This window comes from Marmota flaviventris, chromosome 8 (genome assembly GCF_047511675.1).
Source record: "Marmota flaviventris isolate mMarFla1 chromosome 8, mMarFla1.hap1, whole genome shotgun sequence".
Taxonomy (NCBI): domain Eukaryota; kingdom Metazoa; phylum Chordata; class Mammalia; order Rodentia; family Sciuridae; genus Marmota; species Marmota flaviventris.
Genome location: NC_092505.1, coordinates 121,991,087 through 122,015,910, shown reverse-complemented (window position 1 = coordinate 122,015,910; position 24,824 = coordinate 121,991,087). Strand labels below are relative to the sequence as shown.

At 43.0% G+C, this 24,824-nt stretch overlaps 1 pseudogene; it reads left to right on the top strand.

Annotated features, from left to right (window-relative positions):
• On the top strand, window positions 1-895 carry LOC114091410 (putative monooxygenase p33MONOX pseudogene; annotated as a pseudogene).
• Window positions 896-24,824: the final 23,929 nt, after the last annotated feature.

Genomic DNA, 24,824 nt, shown 5'->3' with positions numbered 1-24,824 from the left:
ATGGCTTCAAGACAATCAGAAGTACCTGCTCTTGGGTCTAGCGGGCCCCTAGGCAAGATGTCCCTGCCCATGGGGATGTGCCATCGGGCATTCAGCTAAGATGATGCCCTTGAGGACCCTGCCCCCATCACTCCTCCTCCATGGGACATGGGCAGCATCCCCTGGAAGCCAGTGATTCCAAAGTGCAAGTATCAGCATCTTGCAAGGAGGAGGAAGGAGAGGCCAGTGTATCCCCCGCTGCCATGACCCTGTCAATGGTCACTGACAGTACGAACAAGGTCCCGGTGGTGAAAGCCAAAGCTACCCATGTCATCATGAATTCTCTGATCACAAAACAGACACAGGAAAGCATGCAGCGTTTTGAACAACAGGCAGGACGGAGAGATGCTGGCTACACACCCCACAAGGGCCTTACCACCGAGGAAACCAAGTACCTCCGAGTAGCAGAAGCACTCCACAAACTAAAGCTGCAGAGTGGAGAGATAACAGAGGAAGAGAAGCAGCCTGCAGCAGCCCTCACTCTTCCCCTAAGCAGAGGCCCAGAGGCTGGTTTTTCTTCTGGTTCCTCTGTAGGCTTACCTGGTCCAAGTCCTAGCACCATGGATCCTGGAAGTGGAGATAAGGACAGAAACTCATCAGATAAATGGAGACTTTCTGGTCCAACACGCCTTCAGAAGTCTGTTTCTGGAGGTTTTGCATCCAGGCCTACAAAGGCGCCCAGAAGCCCTCTCCCATGGAGCTGATCCCTGCCCAGGCCACCCGAATGGCTGGAGATCCAGCAACCTTCAAGCCACCCAAGATGGATGTCCCAGTGATAGAAGGGAAGAAACCACTGCCGCGGACCCATAATCTCAAACCACGTGACTTGGATGGGCTCACACCCACTGGCTTCTAGAGTGCGTCTATTCCAGGGACTTGGGACAGAGGGTTTCTTGTCCTTTATTCCCCTTTTACCTTAGCTCTGACATAGGAATGGTATATTAAAACAAACAGAAAAACTGAGGCTAGAGGTGGAGACATAATGAATTCTGAGAAACATCAGTGCAAAGCTTGTCCTTGTGTGGAAGAAACTGTTTTGTAGTGTTTTAGAGTCAAACTAAAAAAAAATCTCAGCAGTGATGTTTGGGGGACTTCATTACCCTTTCTTGTATCATTTACCCCAGACCAGGACTTTGATCATTGCTTACTAGGTAAATGTTTATGCTATTCCAAAACCTAGGCTTCTTTTTACCACCATCAGCATAAACACATCTTGGTGTAGAGGTGTCCGTCGACAAGTTTGGCCTTTTTGACTCCGCTGATGCTATGCTCCAGCCTTGTCAGGTAGGGGGACCTAAGACCTGTTTAAGGTCTGGGTACAGTTAACAGCCAGACTTCGCAGGGACCCCTGTTTTCTAGGCTAAAACTGGTCTCCTTGCTTTTTGGTCAGTCTAATGGATTGCTTTGTCCTGTAACCAGTTCTTCATGCTTGTTGGTACCTCTTGAGCTGCTGCTGTTGGAAGGATGCTTCTCATTTACATGTCACAGATAAACACTAGTCTTGCATAGCCTTTCTTGCACTTTAAAGTAAGATTAGTTTAACTCCAATTTGGTTTAAACTTCCTAAAATAAGAAAATTAAGTCTATTGATTTGAGATATATTTTGTGGTGCTGGGGATTGAATCCAGGGCCTTGCACATTCAAGGCAAGTGCTCTACCATCATTGAGCTATACCCCGCCCCCCGCCCCAGGATGGTAAGCTTTTAGAATAAATGAAATTCATTTGAAATTAGGGTCAATTATTTCAGTTTCTTTGTATAGGTCAGGGCTTAACTTTTTGGAGGGGAGGTGGAAGTATTCAAAATAAGAAGAAAAGCATTTTTCACCAAAATGAGCCTCACGTCTTTATGCAACATATCTTAGAAACTGCATTTTTATTTCTCCTCACTTTGTACATTTGTCTTGAACACTGTCTCAGATACTTGCCGTTTTTGTTTTGGGTAGGATTTTTGTTTACATAAGAAGCTGACCTTCTTATAGAGAAGCCCTGAAGTCTAAAATTGTCAGAACAACTAATTTATTTGTGTCTTCTGTTATAATCTTTTGTTTGGACAATAAAGATCCCACTGCTTTCTCAAAAAAAAAGAAAGAAAAGAAAACACTGTAACAGAAATGGAGAATACCTGGCATGGGTTCATTAGTAGATAGGACATAGGAAAGAACCTCTGCGCTTGAGGAGATCTCAACAGAAGCCTTCAAAGCAGAAAAGCAGAGAGAAAAAACTGAAGGAAAAAAGAAAACAGAATATCCAAGAGCCACAAAAGATTTTTTAAAAAAATGTAATGAGAATATAAAAAGAAGAGAGATGAGAATAGAACAAATAATTAAAACAATAGTGTCTAAACATTTTCCCCAAATGTCAGACACCTAACCACAAATCCTATAAGTTTAGAGAGCACCAAGCCGTATAAATACCAGAAACATTACACTTAGTCACATCACTTTCAAACTACAGAAAACAGAAGAGAGAATCCTGAAAGAAACCAAAGGGGCGGGGGGACACCTTACCTATAGAAAAGAGAAGATTAAAATTACATCTGACTTCTACTCTGAAACCATGCATTCAAGAAGAGAATGGAGTGAAATATTTAAAGGAAAAAACATCAACCTAGAATTTTGTACTCTGCAAAATTATCCTTCAAAAGTGAAGAAGAAATAAGGACTTTTCTCAGAAAAACAAAAATTGGGGGAATTTTACCAGAAGATTTGCCTTAAAAGAAATTCTAAACATTTTTTTTAGAACAATAAACACCTTTATTACATGAGCTGAGTCAGAAGGAGGACTTATTTGCCCTTCCCGGCTTGGATTTCCCTTGGATTTCCCTTCCCTGCTTGGATTTTCCTCAGAAAGAACTCCAACTCCTTGCCTTCTAGAACATAGCCATCTGCTCGGCCACACTGTCCTGGTCTTGTTGCAATGCAAGCAAGAAGCTTGCCCTGCCGCAACTGCTCGAGCACTCCAGAAGAGTGCTGATTTTAGCATTCTTCTTAGCATTCTTCTTCCTTTCATCATACTTCTTTTGAATTTTCTTACCCACATCCAGCCTCAAGGCACTACACACACGTACTTCTTGCTGCCTCCTCGAACTCTGAGGTGTGTATCCGCGAACCCGGGCCGCACGCATGCCAGGCGAGCGCGCTACCGCTTGAGCCACATCCCCAGCCCATATTTCCGCTTCTTGTGGTAGGGCTTTCTCTTTCCAGTCTTGCGGCGCTTGTGCCTGTTATCCCGAGTGATGCCCATCACTCGGCGCCGGCTGGAAAGAGCTAAACATTTTTTAGTGAAAAGAAAAATTGCATAGATGGGAGACTCAGATCTACACAAAGAAAGGACGAATATCACAGAAAGAATAAGTAAAGGTGACATAAATTTTTTTGTTTTCAATATAATAGTAACACTTTATTTGATCATGTATTTATAAATAAATATGTTATATTTAATGCATATGCTTATATAAAAGTAAAATGAGTAGGCTGGGGTTGTGGCTCAGTGATAGAGCACTTGCCTAGCAGGTGCGAGGCACTGGGTTTGAACCTCGGCATCACATACAAATAAATAAATAAAATAAAGGTATTGCATTCAACTATAATACCTTTTTTTTTGAGCCACAGTGAATAAATTTTTTTGGTCAGTAAAATTAATATTTATAGTAAGATCATCTACTTAAAATGGAAAAAATATAATAGATAATAAGCTACATTCTGACTTTAAAAATGGATCCTTTAACATTTATAGTTACTCTGTTTGCCCTTATATATAGGTAAGCCCTATGTGAAGTAGCCACAACCTTTCATCTTCAAGTCTGTTTATTAGGCAGTTAACAGACTGATATCACCATTAAATATGGGCAGAGAGCAAAAGAGAACACAACACAACTTAGTAGATGGTGGCATTCTGGCTAAATTTAACATAGCTTACATAACATCCATGTTCATCTGAAATTTAAACATACTCTGATGTTTCATATAACATCTATATTTTTTAAGATTTTCTTTTTTATTTATTCTAATTTGTTATACACGATAGCAGAATCCAATTCATTTTATATTACACATATAGAGCACAATTTTTCAAGTCACTGATTGTGCACAAAGTATTTTCACACCATTCGTGTCTTCATACATGTATTACTAGGGTAATGATGTTTAACTCATTCCACCATCACTTCTACCCCCTTCCCCCTCCTTTCTCCTCCCTTCCCTTTGCCCTAGCTAGAGTTCCTCCATTCCTCCCATGCTCCCCCCCATAGCCATTATGAGTCAGCATCCTCATATCAAAGAAAACAAAAAATATATTTTTAAAAAAAGTAAAATGAGTAACAACAGTAACACAAGGAAAAGAAGAGGGGCATTAGGATTATTATTACAAGGTACTCACACCACCCATGAAGTATAGTGTCATTTGGAAATGAATCTGAATTAGATGTGAATGTATATTGCAAGCTCTAAGACATCCATTTAAAAAAAAATCAAAGAAAGAAAACTCACAATTGATATGCTAAGAAAGGAGAGAAATTAAATCATGTTTTTATAATGCTCAGGCTGGGGGAATAGCTCAGTGGTCGAAGCTTACCTAGAGTGTGCAAGGCCCTGGGTTTGATACCCAGCCGCCCCCCCCCACATACACACAAAAATTAATAGAATTTCAAATGCTCAACAAACAAACCACAAAAGACCGAAAAGAAAGGGGAGTAGATGATAAAAATAGGAACAAAGAATTAAACAACAAATAGAAAACAGTAACAGATATGACAGATTTTTTGAAGTTATTTATTTATTCTAATTTGTTATATATGACGGCAGAATGCAATTCAATTCATATTACCCATATAGAACACAATTTTTCATGTCTCCAGTTGTACACAAAGTAGAGTCACACCATTCATGTCTTCATACATGTACTTAGGGTAATGATGTCCATCTTATTCCACCGTCTTTCCTACCCCCATACCCCCTCCCTCCCCTTTTCCCTATCTAAAGTTTCTTCATTCCTCCCATGCTGCCCCGCCATCCCCATTATGAGTCAGCTTCCTCATATCAGAGAAAACATTTGACATTTGATTTTTTGGGATTGCTTACTTCACCTAGCATAATATTCTCCAACTCCATACATTTACCTACAAATGCCATGATTTTATTCTCATTAAATGCTGAGTAATATTCTATTCTATATATATATATATATATATATACCACAGTTTCTCTATACATTCATCTACTGAAGGGCATCTAGCACAATTTAACTATTGTGAATTGTGCTGCTATAAGCATTGATGTAGCTGTGAATATAACAGATTAATGTGACAGATATTAATCAAATATTATAGATATTAATCCAACTATCCACTCTGAATGCCAATGGCTTAAATATACCTATTAAAAAATAAAGATTGGCCCAGCGGCCCGCAGGCGCGGTAGACAGACCACCCCAGTTGGAGGAGCCCAGTCTCCCGCCTGCATGGTAGGCAGACCGTGCGACCCAGAGAAGGGGCCCAGCGGCCCGCTGGCATGGTAGACAGACCACCCCATCTGGAGGAGGGGCCCAACACCCCCACCTCATCAAACACCTTATGAGAAAAACTGATGGAACTCATCTTGGAAAATCCCACCAACACTTAAAACCCACCAACTGGTGGGCGTGGCTACCAGCGCGGTTCTGCATCGGATCAGACACCTGGTTTACATCTCAGAGAATAAAAGTAGAGAGGCCACAGGTGGAAGCTCAAGTCCTCTCACACTGACTACCACCACCAGCCTGAACCCAGAGACTCAAGCTAGGAATAGACAACGCCACCAACTGGAAGAAATGAAAACAGAGTTCTGAGAGACATTTTTTTGTCTTTCTTTTTTTCTCTCCTCTCTCTCTTTTCATCCATTCATCCAGTCTCCTCTACCCTTCCCCCTCTGGTCCTCGCAACCTCAACATATGTGAAATCAAAAATTGTGCATGAAAAAGGTCTTTAACAACTGAATCACCAGAATAATATACTATAGAGGAATTGCATATGCCCCACCTCCCTCCCCGCTTTTTATTTCTTTTCTTTTTTTCTCGTATTTTCTTTTTCCCACTCTCTTTTTTCTCTTCCTTTCCTTGTTATTTTTTTTCCTCCCTCTTACTCCCTCTATCCCACTTGCAACCCCCTAAATTTTACTATTCATAAGTAGGGTAATCTTATAAATACAGATAGGAATTTGAATCTATACATTCTTCCATAAATTACCCATCTATTGTTTAGAGCTCTCCAAAGTTACTAAGTTAGATTAACCCCATACCCTCACTCCTTTCCCCCTAAACATAATATCCTACACCTGAAATTCAGTTTTCTTAAGCTACCAGAAACGGTATGCCTTTCATGAAACTAACGACTATATTTGTAAACAATAATCGAAACCAACATTTGTAGACATAGAGTCTAGCTATAAATGTAGTAATAAGGAAAACGTGTGCTTAGATGATGTACTATTGATATTGAGAATTGTTAACATTGTCTTTCTCCACAAAAGTGAGACTTTGCAACTGTACAAGAGCAATATAAATATATAGGGGGGGAAATTCAATAACACAACAGTTTCACAAAGCAGAAAGAAACGTGAGCAGTATGAAAAGACAAGGAAAGAAAGGACCACAAGAAATGCAGGTCAACTCAACTTTAGAAGAGGTGATATCTGCAGCAGATGGAATGTCAGATAAAGAATTCAGGATATACATGCTTCAGATGATCTGGAGTCTCAAGAAAGACATTAGACAGCAAAATCAGACAATGAAAGATCACTTTGACAATGAATTACATAAACAAATCCAAGAAGCAAAAGATCAACTATACAGGGAGATAGAGGTTATAAAAAACAAACAAACAGAAATCCTAGAAATGCAGGAAGCAATAAACCAACTTAAAAACTCAAATGAGAATACTACCAGCAGAGTAGAACACTTAGAAGATAGAACATCAGACAATGAAGACAAAGTACTTCAACTTGAAAAGAACATAGACAGCTCAGTGAGACTGTTAAGAAACCATGAGCAGAACATCCAAGAAATAAGGGATAACATAAAGAGACCAAACTTAAGAGTCATTGGGATACAGGAAGGTATATAGGTCCAAACCAAAGGAATGAGCAATCTGTTCAACAAAATAATATGAGAAAACTTCCCAGACTTGAAGAATGAGACAGAATCCCAAATCCTAGAAGCCTACAGGACGCCGAATGTGCAAAATCATAAGAGATCCACACCTAGACACATTATAATGAAGATGCCCAACATACAGAATAAGGAGAGAATTTTAAAAGCTACAAGAGAAAGGAAGCAGATTACATTTAGGGGTAAACCAATCAGGATATAAGATGATCTTTCAACACAGACTCTGAAAGCTAGAAGATCCTGGAACAACATATTTCAAACGCTGAAAGAAAATGGGTTCCAACCAAGAACTGTGTATCCAGCGAAATTAAGCTTCAGGATGGAAAATGAAATTAAAACCTTCCATGATAAACAAAAGTTAAAAGAATTTACAGCTAGAAAACCAGCTCTTCAAAACATCCTTGGCAAAACATTACAGGAAGAGGAAATGGAGAATAACAATGAAAACCAACAGTGGGAGGTAGTACAGTAAAGGGAAAAAATAATCAAAGAGGAAAAACAAACCATGCTAAGTAACATAATGAACAAATATGGCTAGAAGTACAGTCCATATCTCAATAATAACCCTAAATGTTAATGACTTAAACTCACCAATCAAGAGACACAGGCTAGTAGAAAGGATCAAAAAAAAAGATCCAACAATATGCTGCCTAAAGGAGACGCATTTGATAGTAAAAGACATACACAGACTGAAGGTGAAAGGTTGGGAAAAATCATATCACTCATATGGACCTCGGAAACAAGCAGGAGTGTCCACACTCATACAAATAAAATAGACTTCAAGCCAAAGTTAATCAAAAGGGATAAAGAAGGACACTACATACTGCTCAAGGGAACCATACACCAACAAGACATAACTATCATAAATATATATGCCCCAGGGCTGGGGATGTGGCTCAAGCAGTAGCACGCTCGCCTGCCATGCGTGCGGCCTGGGTTCGATCCTCAGCACCACATACAAAGATGTTGTGTCTGCCAAGAACTGAAAAATAATATTAAAAAAAATTCTCTCTCTCTCTCTCTCTCTCTCTCTCTCTCTCTCCCCTCTTTCTAAAATAAATAAATAAATAAATAAATATGCCCCAAACAATGGTGCAGCTATGTTCATCAAACAAACTCTTCTCAAGTTCAAGAGTCAAATAGACCACCATACAATAATTATGGGAGACTTCAACACACCTCTCTCACCACTGGACAGATCTTCCAAACAAAAGTTGAATAAAGAAACTATAGAACTCAATAATACAATCAATAACCTAGACTTAATTGACATATATAGAATATACCACGCAACATCAAACAGTTACACTTTTTTCTCACCAGCACATGGATCCTTATCAAAAATAGATCATATATTATGTCACAGGGCAACTCTTAGAAATTATAGAGGAGTAGAGATAATACCATGCATCCTATCTGATCATAATGGAATGAAACTGGAAATCAATGATAAAAGAAAGAAGGAAAAATCATGCATCACTTGGAGAATGAACAATAGGTTACTGAATGATCAATGGGTTACAGAAGACATCAAGGAGGAAATTAAAAAATTCTTAGATATAAATGAAAACACAGACACAACATATCAGAATCTATGGGACACAATGAAAACAGTTCTAAGGGGAAAATTCATTGCTTGGAGTTCATTCCTTAAAAAAAGAAAAAACCAACAAATAAATGATCTCACACTTCATCTCAAAACCCTAGAAAAAGAAGAGCAAAGCAACAGCAAAAGTAGTAGAAGGCAAGAAATAATTAAAATCAGAGCTGAAATCAATGAAATTGAAACAAAAGAAACAATTGAAAAAATTGACAAAACTAAAAGTCGGTTCTTTGAAAAAATAAATAAGATCGACAGACCCTTAGCCATGCTAATGAAGAGAAGAAGAGAGAGAACTCAAATTACTAACATACGGAATGAAAAAAGGCAATATCACAACAGACACTTCAGAAATACAGAAGATAATTAGAAATTATTTTGAATCCTTAAACTCCAATAAAATAGAAGATAGTGAAGGCATCGATAAATTTCTTAAGTCATATGATCTGCCCAGATTGAGTCAGGAGGATATACACAACCTAAACAGACCAATATCAATTGAGGAAATAGAAGAAGCCATCAAAAGACTACCAACTAAGAAAAGCCCAGGACCGGATGGGTATACAGCAGAGTTTTACAAAACCTTTAAAGAAGAACTAATACCAATACTTTTCAAGCTATTTCAGGAAGTAGAAAAAGAGGGAGAACTTCCAAATTCATTCTACGAGGCCAACATCACCCTGATTCCTAAAACAGACAAAGACATTTCAAAGAAAGAAAACTACAGACCAATATCTCTAATGAACATAGATGCAAAAATCCTCAATAAAATTCTGGCAAATTGGATATAGAAACATATCAAAAAGATTGTGCATCATGACCAAGTAGGATTCATCCCTGGGATGCAAGGCTGGTTCAATATACGGAAATCAATAAATGTTATTCACCACATCAATAGACTTAAAGATAAGAACCATATGATCATCTCGATAGATGCAGAAAAAGCATTCAACAAAGTACAGCATCCCTTTATGTTCAAAACTCTAGAAAAACTAGGGATAACAGGAACATACCTCAATAATGTAAAAGCTATCTATGCTAAGCCTCAGGCTAGCATCATTCTGAACGGAAAAAAACTGAAGGCATTCCCTCTAAAATCTGGAACAAGACAGGGATGCCCTCTCTCACCACTTCTGTTCAACATAGTTCTTGAAACACTGGCCAGAGCAATTAGACAGATGAAAGAAATTAAAGGCATAAAAATAGGAAAAGAAGAACTTAAATTATCACTATTTGCAGAAGACATGATTCTATACCTAGAAGACACAAAAGGGTCTACAAAGAAACTACTAGAGCTAGTAAATGAATTCAGCAAAGTGGCAGGATATAAAATCAACACGCATAAATCAAAGGCATTCCTGTATATCAGCGACAAATCTTTAGAAATGGAAATGAGGACAACCACCCCATTCACAATCTCCTCAAAAAAAATAAAATACTTGGGAATCAACCTAACAAAAGAGATGAAAGACCTATATAATGAAAACTACAGAACCCTAAAGAGAGAAATAGAAGAAGATCTTAGAAGATGAAAAAAATATACCCTGTTCATGGATAGGCAGAACTAACATCATCAAAATGGCGATATTACCAAAAGTTCTCTATAGGTTTAATGCAATGCCAATCAAAATCCCAATGGCATTTCTTGTAGGAATAGATAAAGCAATCATGAAATTCATGTGGAAAAATAAAAGACCCAGAATAGCAAAAACAATTCTAAGCAAGAAAGGTGAATCAGGTGGTATAGCGATACCAGACTTCAAGCTATACAACAGGGCAATAGTAACAAAAACAGCATGGTACTGGTACCAAAACAGGCGGGTGGACCAATGGTACAGAATAGAGGACACAGAGACCAATCCACAAAATTACAACTATCTTATATTTGATAAAGGGGCTAAAAGCATGCAATGGAGGAAGGATAGCATCTTCAACAAATGGTGCTGGGAAAACTGGAAATCCATATGCAACAAAATGAAACTGAATCCCTTTCTCTTGCCATGCACAAAAGTTAATTCAAAATGGATCAAAGAGCTTGATATCAAATCAGAGACCCTGCATCTGATAGAAGAAAAAGTTGGCTCCAATCTACATATTGTGGGGTCGGGCTCCAAATTCCTTAATAGGACACCCATAGCACAAGAGTTAATAACAAGAATCAACAAATAGGACTTACTCAAACTAAAAAGTTTTTTCTCAGCAAAAGAAACAATAAGAGAGGTAAATAGGGAGCCTACATCCTGGGAACAAATTTTTACTCCTCACACTTCAGAGAGAGCCCTAATATCCAGAGTATATAAAGAACTCAAAAAATTAAACAATAAGAAAACAAATAACCCCATCAACAAATGGGCCAAGGACCTGAACAGACACTTCTCAGAGGAGGACATACAATCAATCAACAAGTACATGAAAAAATGCTCACCATCTCTAGCAGTCAGAGAAATGCAAATCAAAACCACCCTAAGATACCATCTCACTCCAGTAAGATTGGCAGCCATTATGAAGTCAAACAACAACAAGTGCTGGCGAGGATGTGGGGAAAAGGGTACACTTGTACATTGCTGGTGGGACTCCAAATTGGTGCGGCCAATTTGGAAAGCAGTATGGAGATTCCTTGGAAAGCTGGGAATGGAACCACCATTTGATCCAGCTATTCCCCTTTTCGGTCTATTCCCTAAAGACCTAAAAAGAGCATACTACAGGGATACTGCTACATCGATGTTCATAGCAGCACAATTCACAATAGCTTGACTGTGGAACCAACCTAGATGCCCTTCAATAGATGAATGGATAAAAAAAAATGTGGCATTTATACACAATGGAGTATTACTCTGCACTAAAAAATGACAAAATCATGGAATTTGCAGGGAAATGGATGGCATTAGAGCAGATTATGCTAAGTGAAGCTAGCCAATCCCTAAAAAACAAATGCCAAATGTCTTCTTTGATATAAGGAGAACAACTAAGAACAGAGCAGGGAGGAAGAGCATGAGAAGAAGATTAACATTAAACAGGGACAAGAGGTGGGAGGGAAAGGGAGAGAGAAGGGAAAGTGCATGGAAATGGAAGGAGACCCTCTCTGTTATACAAAATTACATATAAGAGGAAGTGAGGGGAAAGGGAAAAAAACAAGAGGGAGAAATGAATTACAGTAGATGGGGTAGAGAGAGAAGATGGGAGGGGAGGGGAGGGGGGATAGTAGAGAATAGGAAAGGCAACAGAATACAACAGACACTGGTATGGCAATATGTAAATCAGTGGAAGTGTAACCGATGTGATTCTGCAATCTGTATATGGGGTAAAAATGGGAGTTCATAACCTACTTGAATCAAATGTATGAAATATGATATGTCAAGAACTATGTAATGTTTTGAACAACTAATAATAAAAATTAAAAAAAAATAAAGATTGTGAGACTGGATCAAAAAACAAAACCTAGATATACAATCAATCAACAAATATATGAAAAAATGTTCAACATCTCTAGCAATTAGAAAAATGCAAATCAAAACTACTCTAAGATTTCATCTCACTCCAGTCAGAATGGCAGCTATCAAGAATACAAACAACAATAACTGATGATGAGGATGTGGGGAGAAAACGCACACTCATACATTGCTGGTGGGACTGCAAATTGGTGCAGCCAATATGGAAAGCAGTATGGAGATTCCTTGTAAAATTGGGAATGGAACCACCATTTGACCCAACTATCCCTCTCCTCGGTCTATACCCAAAGGACATAAAAATAGCATACTTACAGTGACGCAATGCTGTAGGATACAAGGTTAATATACAAAAGTCAATCATTTTATATCCCATAAATAAACAAGTGGGATTTAAATTTAAAACATACTGCCATTGACAATGCACCTAAAAAATGAAATATGTTGGTATAAATCTAACAAAATATGTACAAGACTAATATGGGGGAAACAAGAAAATTCATGAATGAAATCAAATAAGAACTAAATGAGTGGAGATATATTCCATTAGCCTAGGGAGACAATATTGTTTTCTTGATCCTGTAACAAATTATGATGGGCTGAGACAGCAACATTTAGGTCTCATGGTTATGGACTCTGAGAAGTCCAAAATCACAATGGCAGCAGATCCAATGTCTGGGGAGGACTCACTTCCTGGTTTGAATATAGTGGTTTTCTGGTTGCAGCTTCACAACCAGTCATTGCAAAGTCCACAATCATCTATATTATGGTAGAAGAGAAAGAGAGTGGAAATAAGCTTTTCGTGTCTTTTTTTAATAAGAGCACTACCCTCACTCACGAGGGCGCCACACTCATGACTTGATGAACTTCCACCCATGCCCCCTCCTAATAGTACACTTTGGGATTAGGATTTCAACACATGGATTTGAGCATACATTTTTATCCCAACTTGATCTAAAGATTCAATGTAATCCCAATCAAAATTCCAGCAAGTTATTTTGTGTATAATGACAGACTAACCCTACGCTTATATAGAAAAGCCAAAGAACCTGATGAACCACCAGAATATTGAAGGAGCAGAACAGAGCTGGAGGATTGACACTACCTGAGATCAGCACTTACCCTAAAAGTGACAGAAATCTTGGCAGTATGGAGCTGGTGAAAGAATGGACTAATAGATCTGCAGAACCAATAGCCCAAAAATAGATCCACATACATAGGTCCACAGTCGACTGATCTTTGAGAAAGAATCAAAAGAAATACAATGGAGGAAAAAAAAGTCTTTTCAACAAATTGCACAGATCAACTGTCCATCCGCATGCAAAAAAAAAAAAAAAAATTTAGATACACATCTTATACCATTTGTAAAAAATTAACTGAGAATAGAGCACAGACCTAAACATAAAACACAAAACTATAAAGCTCCTAGAAGATAACATAAAAGAAAATATAGTTGATTGTGGATGTTACAATGACTTTTTAAGATATAACACCAAAGGCATGATTTATGAAAGAAAGAACTGATAAGTTGTTCTTCATTAATATTAAAATATCCATTCAGTGAAAAACATCATCAAGAGAATGAAAAGACTGAGAGGAAATGTGTAAAACACATATCTGATAAAGGACTCAAAATAAATCAAAACCCCTACCATTCAACAACATGAACATAAATAATCTGTTTTAAAATGGACCAAAGATCTTAACAAACACCTCACCAAAGAAGGCACAGAGGGCAAATAAGAAAAGATGCTTCGCATCATATGTCATAAGGGAAATGAAAATTAAAACAATGAGATACCTCTCCACACATCCTAGACTGGCCAAATTCAGAAATGCTGGTGAGGATGGAAGCAACAGGAGCTCTTGTTCCTTGGTGGTGGGGATGCGAGATAATACAGCCACTCTGGAAGACAGTTTGTCAGTATCTAACAAAAGTCGATAAACCCTTGCCATATGATCCAGCAATCAAGCTGCTTGGTATTAACTGAAACAAATTGCAAACTTGGGTTCTCATAAAAGCCTGCACACAGATGTTTATAGCAGCTTTAGGTATACCATCAAAAATGGAAGCCACCAAGATACCCGTTAGTAGGTAAATGGATAAATAGACAGGTACTTCCAGACAGTGGAGTGCTCAAAATAAATGATCAAGCCATGAAAAGACGTAAATGAACTTAAAATACATATTACTAAATGGAAGAATCCAGTCTGGAAACATTGCATCCTATACAAGTTCAATTATATGACATTTTGGAAAAGTCAAGACTGTGGAGACAATAAAATGATCAGTGGCTGTCAGGGGCAGGGCATAGGGAGAAACAAATATGCAGAACAGAGGATTTTTTAGCGCAATGAAGCTATTCTGTGTGGTACTGCAATGGTGGATATGCAGCATCATACATTTTTCCAAACCCATAGAACATAGAATACCAAGTGTGAGTTCTAATATAAATTCTGGACTTTGGTGGGTAAAAATGTATCGTAGGTTCATCAATTATGACAGATATGCAACCCGGGTAGGGGATGTTGGTATTGCAGGAGGCTCTGCTTGTGTGTAGGCAGAGTGTGCATGGGAAATCTCTATATCTTCCACCCCATTTTGCTATGAATCTAAAACTTCTCTAAAAAAATCAAAATTCATTTTTAAAAAGCAAAGGTGTTGGGTCTGAGGAAGGTGAACGTGACTAGAAAAGGGCGACACAGGGGACCTCCTGCTGTAGCGATGTACTCACTCCATTGTCAACATCTTGGTTTTAATCGGCAGTGTACTATTTTTGCAAGAAATTGCCCCTGGAGAAAACTGGGTACGGCACACAACGTTGCTTTTGACATGAATTCTTACAACTGCATGCAAATCTATAATGATGTCAAAATGAAAATTTTAATTAAAAAAAGGATTATTAACATACTTAACAACATAGTGAATCTCAAAATCATGATGCAAAAGAAGTCATATGCGGCTTCATCCATATTGTGTGATTCCATTTTTATAAAACCCAACCTATTTTAGCTTGAACTTTGTAAAATGCAAACTACAGTGAGAGATGAGTGGTGATGTGGGTCCAGGGGCAGGAGGAAATGAAGTGCAAAAGGGGACACAAGGCTGTCCTGACTTGACCGTGGTGCTGAAGGCTTTACAGATATGAACAACTGAGGAACTCACTGAGTCCCACACTTTAACCAGATGTGGTTTATCTCACATGAGTTATTTCTCAATAATGTTGATAAGAAAAAGAAATCAGTGAATGATCCAGAAACGAAGGTCTACAGGTAGTGACATCCTTCACCGGGAAGCCCTTAGCCCAACCAGGGAGGACTATCTATGGCTCGCAGCATTCCCAGAGAGATTAGGAACCAGCCTAGTAACGAATCCAGAAACACTTTCCAATCCCCTTTACACCTGGAGCTCTCCACAGAGCAGAAAGCGGCACCATCCCTTGTAAAGATGCAGCCACATGAGAGACCAGGACTCTGCTGGGCGGAGCGCAGCTATGAGCCCGACAGGTCAGGAGGAGAGACCCAGGAGCAGAGCAGAGCGGCAGAGGCAGGTGCAGGAGAATGGCAGACGCGAGCTGGAGGTGGCTGCAATTCCCAGGAGAGAAAATTAACAAGTGAAGATTCCTCCTTCCATCAACAACTGGGATCAGCCCCTGTGCTCTGGCTCACCTGGACTTGAAGCATCCATCATGTTTGTTTCCTTCTTTACCTGGCTGGGTCCGGAGTCTTGGCAGGTCCACCATCCTGATCTCTTCTCACTGCCTCTTCCCCAGGTCACAACCTTGTCATCGTGTGCCTGAGCCATGGGAGAGCCTCCTGCCCATCTCACTCCGTGAGGTCCTCCTACTCCTGTGTGTAACAACGGACTTCCGTCAGGTTTCCTAGGTACAGGGCCTAAGATGAGATTCTTGTTCAGTAATTTATTGTAGGGATGCTACAAGAAGAAGCAGGAGGCAGAGGGATTAGGCAAGGATGTGGTCAATAAGTTCAGGGGCACCAATCACTAATTGTACCAGAGCTCGTCCCACTTGGAAGCAAGGCAGGTGGCCTTCTTGTGTCTGCTGGCCATGGACTTGAGGAGGGGGAGGAGTGGACATCGTTTTTTAGGCAGTTGCAGATTGAAGACAATTTGGCCAAGGACAAATCTTTGGCCGGGGGGACAGCTGTGAGCTGTGAGCAGCAAACACAACAGCTAGGAATGACCACTAGCATGAAAAAGGAATTTGGACAGGGCACCATCCGCCTCCACTACAACGACCTTTCCTACAAACACATCTAATTGCATCACCTCTTTGATTAAAGCTGTCAGATGATTCCGTCTGCACCGTGCTGGGGTGGGGGGTGGGGGTGGGGGACATGGCCTAAAGTCTGTCTTCACCACAATTCGATACGAACCAAATCAACGTTCCTAATGTCTCTCCGGATGGTGAGTGGAAGCAATTGCCCAGATCATTTCTTTTTCCTAATCCACTTATTTTGGAGCATCAGAGTTGGAATGATCCAGATAACCTCTATGGGTGGATCAAACAAGACTGACAACAGCATCCCCTCGTCTGTCACTTGGGCTCTGAAGATGCTGTCACTGAGGCCATCTTTTCTTCCCTCCAGCCCCGAGGTACGCAGAGAAGGTGGCCTGGCACGTGGGTAGACTGTCAGACTGCCTGCTGTGACATCTCAGCCCCCTGCTCTTTGATCCCTCATGTCTAATTGGGCTTCGTCACCATCACTCCCTCTCAGGAGGGTGGAGTTAATGCAGTCTGATGGAAATCTGAAGGCTCTGTCAGCTGTGTCTCTGGGGACCCTGGGGGCCTGTCAGCACACTGATCTAGATCGAGCCGCAGCCTCACAGAAGAACTGCAAGCAGAGAGGGTGTCAAACCAGCAGAAGTACCACTTAAAGATGGCAGATGCCACACAGAAATCTGTGGGTGCTCTGCATCAGCAGGAAAGTCGCATCCCCTGGGGGCCAGCAGAGCTGGCCACTGCGCCCAGAACCTCTGGTAGCCATGGCCCACACAGCGCTGCCCAACTGGAACCACCTCGGCTTCCCTGTGTGTATCGTGAATTCCTGTGCTACTGTGCTGAGGTTCTGTTATCCCCATACACAGGACAGGAACCTGAGGCTTGGGACAGTGTGGCCACCTGCCAAGGGCTACCTGCTGGCCACTGTAGGACCCAAGATTCAAATGCAAACCTATTTTTCTCCTCTGACCATGAAATTCCAGGGAAAAGAAGACATGACAGAAAAAGAGAACCAAAAGCCCTGATGAGAAAGACTTGGCTCCTATGACTCTCCTTAGCTCAGCTGAGGGAGCACTGGTAGGGTCCGATGCCCCCATCCCTGCCTTTTCCACGTTTTTCTTCCTGAAGGATGGAGGGGAAGGGGGTCCCAGTGTACAGCTCTGAGCATGGGGAGGGGTGGCGGGGAGGGCCCACGGAGGGCAGAATGTGCCTGTGCCTATTCACTGGGTAGAAGCCTGAGCAGAAGGAAGCAGGCCAGGTGACTGGCCCTGAGGGAAGTCGAGTCTGACAGGAGCCATCAGGGGTTTGGAGATGGAGATACTGGGCCCTGCTCACTTCCCACCACCTAGCAGAGTGCCTGGTACACAGAAGATGACACAAATAACACAAATGAATAAGTGAATGGCACATGCAGGGAATGGAGATACAGAGAAAGGTGTGGCTGCCAGAAGTGGTCCCGCTGAGAGCTGACCCCATTTATCACCATTTACAGAAGAAAATTCTTCAGCAAATAAGGCAGAACGGAGGCTGTCATTCTCCAAACCAGTAACTGGTCCTACAAGCCAGGGCCAGCCAGCTGCCTGCTCAGGAGTCCTGTCGGCTGCCTCCTACCACCCTTAATGAGATGTGATTGCTGAAGGCAAGCAACTAATTGCGTGATGTTTTATTAATCTTTTCTCCATGAAATATTAATTGTGAGCTTTCACAAATACAAAGATCTGTCTCCTTTTTAATGGTCGGGTTTGGCGGGTCTCTCCAGGTAAATATTCCAGGGTTTCCAGTTAAGGGACCAGAGTGACAATCATGATGCCAGGTCCTGTAGAAGGCGAGCAGCTGACAGCCCAAAATACACAGGATGTCAAAAAACGCCTCCCTGGGTTAGTTGCTTTGCCCAGAGGCCAGGGTCCTGTCCAGGGAGGAGAGGAGCAGAGCTATCTTGCTGTGTGCAAGGAACTGAACTAAGGAGAAATCACTTCCAAACCTCCCTCCCACTGTGAGCACCAGGAGCCGAACAAAAAGCCACTAATGACTGGAAGCCATGGGCACCAGCACAGCAAAGATCCTACTGTGAGACTAGTCCTTTCCTTCCCCCTGTTTCCCTGAAATTGGTTCACCTTGGAAGAAAAGCATCAAAAAGAAACCTGAGCCTTAAGCCAGCTGTGTGGACTGAGTTCTAGGGGGAATTCCAGAGGGGAAAGACTGGATTCCAAAGTTGGCTGGGACAGATGGAGAGACCTTTATAAGGGACTTCAGCCCCTTCTACCTTGTCCGAGAAGGCTGCAGGGGAATGGCTGGTGTCCTGGAGAAAGGACCCGTGCATTGTGCTCCTCCTTGGAGGATTTTCTGCATGAGTGGGAGGAGAGGAAGGACCATCCCTTAAACTATGCCTGGAGCCAGCCCCAGTACCAGTATAGACCGAGGGACCACAGGTATAGGACAATGGGTTCCAGGACCATGTGAGAGGATACCCAGCTTGGTGAAGGGGCAGTTAGGATTCCTCCAGGAACCAGAGGCATCTGGTAAGTTCCTAAGAGATAGAGGGATCTTGGTGAGCAATGCCCTAAAACCCCACAGAGCACCATAATGAAGACAACCAGCAAAGACCCCCAGCAAAGGAGCCAGCCTCAAGCAGAGAGGAGCCTGAGACACTTCCAATGGCTGGCATGCAGGAGAATAAGGAGGGAGCTTTCACCACCTCCCCATTTCTCTTCCCTGTTCCCAAATCCAATGAGATGCACTTGGGGAAGTGGGATGCATCTCAGGGCCACAACACTCACTCCCCTTCTCGATCTAAGAGGCAGGACCCAAGCTCTAACCTGCACTGGACAAAAACAATGGTTCAAAAACATTGAGACTGAAGTTGTTTCCGTAATGAACAAGAAATAAGCTTTGACTTCCAGAATGAGCAGAATTTTCAAGTGTGAGAAAGTTGCAGAGTAGAACGAGGGCTGTGTTGACAGAGAGACAAGAGGCAAGAGCATCCCACAGGTCAATTTCCTTGCTGCTCCAAGTGGGGAAGGCAGACCAGCAGCACTGGCTTCTCATGAAAGCAGAATCTCTGCCCACAGCCCAGACCTGCTGATTTAGCACCTGCAGGATGTCCTTGGATGTCATGCACATTACAGTTTGAGAAACACAGGTAAGGCGGATGAAACGGAACATTTGATCCTTATACTCCGGTGAATTAAGATTCCTCCATTATTTGGTTACATTAGACAGGATCCATTTCTGTGGCTTATGATCAAAAATCTTATACCAAACATACATGAATAACATGCCTTCCATGTTCAGCCCTTCTCAAATTGGTGAAGCAAAAGCTCGGTCTTAGGAAACGTTGACCCTGTCCTTGAGCCTTCCTAACACCGGTGCTTACATCTCGTTCCCAGCAGAGGATGTTTGGCACTAACCCCACCCAGAGCCACCTTCTGTTACCAGGGTATCTCCTGTACACCTCTGGGAACCATGGTCTGAATCTACATGGCGGCCTGCTTCTCCCTCCCTGAAGTCTATCTTCCCTTAGCCGTTCCCTTGACCATAGTGAAAACCAAAGAGGAAAACCGGTGTTAGAATAAGAGCGCTGGACTGTACTTCTCAGCTCAGCTTTTGCCCCCATGCAGATATGCAATCACTTCCGCCTCCCTTCAGAGCAGCCTGACAGAGTGGCTCCTCTGAGCTTGCCCACATGCTCCCTGCAGAGAGCACAGCGGTCCAGCTGGCTCTGTGGAGCTGCATTGGAGGTTTCACTGACAGCTGCACCCTCTAACCTAGACACAGGCCTGCCGGGAGAGGCCAGAGGACCCTTGGAATTACAGATCCTACCCAGGTGTTCCTAATCACCACCACCCAAGATTTCTTCCCAAAAGGAGAATTTGATATGTAAATATATATATATAATATATACACACATTTATAATACACATATGTGTATATACATGTGTACAAATATACAAACGCACACATACATATACAGATATATAACTTGACCAATATTCATCTTCCCCCCAAGATCATAAACTCTACAGGGCAGGTCTAGTTCTCCTTGGTTCTCTGCTGTTATTCAGTACCAAACACATCGCCTGATACAAAGTAGGTGCTTGACAAATTCCTGGATGGATAAACAAATGAGTGAATTAATCGAATAAATAATAACTTTCTACTTTCAGCAAGTCCCAAACTACTCCAAGCCTGAATTTCCTTACCTGAGTCATGGAGGTCAGAATATCCACTTCAAAAGGTTGACAAGAAGCTAACCTCTCTCTAGAAAAGAGCCTAGTACGGGCTTTGTGCCTAGAAGAACTTCAAAACTATATTTCCTTATTACCTGTGTACTGATAGCAAAGTGATATTCATGGAACCTCTTAGTGTTCATTAAAGATTTGGATAAGCACTTTTCTCTTCCCCTTTCAGCAATTTCTGCAAGATGTCACCTCCTCATTGATGCCTTCCCCAGCCACTGTTTCTCTCTCAAGCACCCTTGATTCTGCCTCCTCTGTGTCACCTGGTCATGCTAGTCCCTTTGCAAGAGCACTACCATACCCTCTTAAGTGCAACTGTGTTGGAGTGTGACCTCCCTGAGGACAGGGCCTGGCATGTGCACCTCTGCAGGCCCCTCACTGGATAAATGAATGAACACGTGACTGTTTCCATCTCTAACTGGGTTGCCAGATAGACTTAAGGGTGCCTAATTAAATCTGAATTTCAGATAGATAATGACTAATTTTTTAGGATAAGTATGTCCTATGTAACATTGAACTGTGTGTTGTGTATTTTTCTCAGCTAAATCTGGCAACCTTACCTTCTAGATATAAGAGAAATTCAGAGAAGGCAGAGTGAGTGTAGCTTAGAACAGAGAAACAAGCTGTCGTGGAAGAGATGAGGTTAAGAAGGAAGTACCATGGAGCAGCAGTCTCCAGGACTGGGCTACCCAGAGGCTCTGAGAAATGGAGGGCATTTATGATGTGACAGCGAGATTAAGGCCTAATGCAAGAAGGGCAGGGTGAGGACAGTGAGAAGGACAACTGCTCAGAGCACCTACAGCCCAGCACCCCAAACATCTGCCAGGCCCACAATGCCCCTCCCCACCCCCATGCTCCCCGCACCATCCAGCCATTACCCACCTGAAACTCCTTCCCTCCTCACTGCCTGGATACCTCTTGTGCACAAAAGGGCTCTGGTGTGTTTGCACTCGCCTCTGCCCCAAATCCTTATGCATTAACCCTAACAAACCTCCCAGTGTGGGTGTGTCTTTCCGATGGCCCCAGCATGTCTCCATGGACAGCTGGAGGAAGTAGAGGGTGAACCTGTGTTGACCACGTGTGGCCATCGTTTGGGGTCTTGTTCCCCTGTGTGAGGCCCCCGCCCCCAGCCTGAGCCTACCTTGTAGAGTTATGGCCAGAGGTCACCTGTTGGAGGTAGTCCCTGCTCTCTGGACATGAGACCGAGAGCAATAGACTTCAGTACCACCCTGTTTGTCCTTCAAAAACGTCCACCTCAGGGGATCCACACACCCGAGGTCTGACTCACTGGGGTCAGTGCTGTCCTGCAACATTTCGGCTGGACTGTTTTTAAGTTCACTTCCCTCAAGAGGCCCTTAGGGCTGCCTCATCCCCCTATGGTTCCCACCCACCCTGAGAGCTGACCCACACCTTTCCCCTCTGCACACACCTCCTTCTCCACCTCACCCTCGGCTGAAGACCCAGCTTCTCACTTTACTGAGAATCTTGAAGCCATCAGATGGAACACCCCAGGCCACCCACCCACTGTCCTCTTGATGCAGGGAGGAGCTGCCCCACTCCTGGTCCATGTGGTCACAGATGCCCTGTCCTCTCCCCTACTGGAGGTCATTGCCCGTGTGTGCCCCTCTCTCTGCACCCTATTCTCCCACTCTGCTGGATCTTCCCCTGTGCACGTTGCTTTTTCTCATCTTAGCATCATCCTCCGCTGGCCCCACAGCCTCTACCAGCTGTAGCCTCACGGCTCTGCCTCTCTGTGGCAAAACTCCATGGAAGAGGGGACTGTCGCAGCTGTTTCCACTTTCTTCCTGTCGTATTCTCTTGATCTCCCTCCATCAGGACTGTCCCCACCACTCCATCAAACCAGCTGTGGCAGGGTCCCCAAGGACCTCTGGCCTTCATCTCCAGTGACCTCTCAGTAGCACTGACAGAGGTGGCCGTTGCTTCCTCTTGAAACACCCTCTTGGCTTCCACTGCTTTTTCCTTCTTCCTCCCCAGCTGCTCCCTCCCGGCCTCAGCCTCTAAACCACGGAGGCCCCAGCACACAGCCTTCCTACGTCATCTCTTCTCTCTCCAGATGTGCCCCTGGTGGTCTCAACCTGCCACTTTCAGGCACACTCTGCCTTGGAATCCACATCCTGAGCCACCATTGACCGCTTTCTTCTCTTGCATCCCATCCAAATCATCTGCACCCCGTCCATCCTCTCTCTCAAATGACTCCACATCCCAGCCACTTCTCCTTCCCTGGCCCTGACATGCCCCATGGCCACCTGCCTAGACCTCTGCAAAAGTTTCCTGATTGATCTTCCACCTCCCTGTTGCCCTTGACTGTCAGAGCTCACACAGCTGCCAGGGAGAGCCTCTTAGAGACAGAGCTTGCAGGGGGACAAGGCCTTACTGCCCCAGGCCACAAGCACCTCCACCACCTCCTTCACTCTGTGTCCTCCCTGAGCCCTCGCACCTGGCCTCACCACAGTTCCCTGAACACACGGAGCATGGCTCTTCCAGAGAGCCTATGCCCCAGTCCCTCCTCTGCCCCGAGTGCTGCCCCCAATCCCAGAAAGTCATATCACTCACTCATGCGATTCATCAATTCTTTCTCAACTGTCACCTTCACAGAGAGACCCAGGCCTCCCCCTCAAAACAGTGCACTCTCACACACACGTGCAAGAGCATACACTCCTTCTCCCTGCTCTGCTCTGTTTTTTTCCCATGGCAATAACATATTATATTCTGCCTATTTATCCATCATCTGCTCCTTCCTAGAAGGTAAGCCCCCTGAGGGCAGGTGCATGTCCCGTTCATTTCATAGCTGAAGCTCCACAGCCTAGAACTCGTTTTATATCATAGAACTGCTCAAGAAATATTTAATGGGCTAAATAGCCTGGTTTCCTGTCAAGAATGAGCAGGCCATCAAAAAGCAACCCAGAACCTTCGAGGGCTTGGCAGCTCCCCGGCTCAAGCAAGGGAGTCCTTCGCTGCCTTAGGAGGATTCAGAACATCTCTGCTCATCCTTTAGGTCTCAGCTTATATGTGGCTTATTTTCAAATGCCCTCCTCCCCTTAAAAGCATGAGTGCCCTTGCTCTCTGCTCCCAGAGCAGCCTGTACTTCTCTCTTGCCGCATCTATTTTAAGTATTTTTAATGATCCTCCTTATAAGAGTGTATATTTTCTGAGGATGAACATGGAATTCTCAAGAGCTACCCGTTCAATGAATGAATAAATAAAAGAAGCCAAGGGAGCAGTGTGCAACCAGGAGCCAAAAGGAGGGACCGAGCTTGGCGCCCAGAAAGAGGAGGAATTGAAGAAGCAAGAATGGAGACAGAAGCTTGAACTATTATTTCACAATAAGAAAGGCGGGAAGGGAAGAGGGAGAGAAAAGGGAGAGAGGGAAGCTCATTTCATCTCCCTAACTCTGGCCCTGGAGCATCCACACACACACCACCCGGCAGGCACCATCTCGCGGAGTAACCAACCATCTCTATGGAGTCTCCAGGACTTGCTAATCCAGCTCCCCACCTCCACTCTGAGGAGGTGCTCCCACAGGAATTCTCTTCCATTAGGCATTGGCTCTGGTGACAGAGGGAGGGCAGAAGGGCCAGGAGGAGGAGCAAGCTGAGCGAACTTGGTGTGTCCTGGGGTTCTGCTGGCCACTCCTGCACCTCCTCTCTTGTATCCACCTCACTTCTCATGTAATCTGGGAGAGGCACCCACTCCCCTCTCTAAAGCCCTCCCACCACGGAGCCCCGGTGCAGGCCTGCCTCAGTAGGACCCTAGAGATTACTCCAGCCAGCACGTCCCTCTTCTTTCTCTGAACTTCCAGCATTTATCTTTGAATCATGTTCATGCATAATCTCTTAGTGTATTCAATTGGTATGTGTTTTAGTCCGTTTTTCACTGCTGGGACCAAAAGACCTGACAAGAACAATTAGAGGAGGAAAAGTTTATTTGGGGCTCACAGTTTCAGAGGTCTCAGTCCCTACAAGGTCAACTCATTGCTTTGGGCCTCAGGTGAGGCAGCCCATCATGGCAGAAGGGCGTGGTGGAGGAGAGCAGCTCAGGACATGGCAATCAGGAAGCAGAGAGGAGCTCCACTCACCAGGAACAAAATATGTACTCCACAGG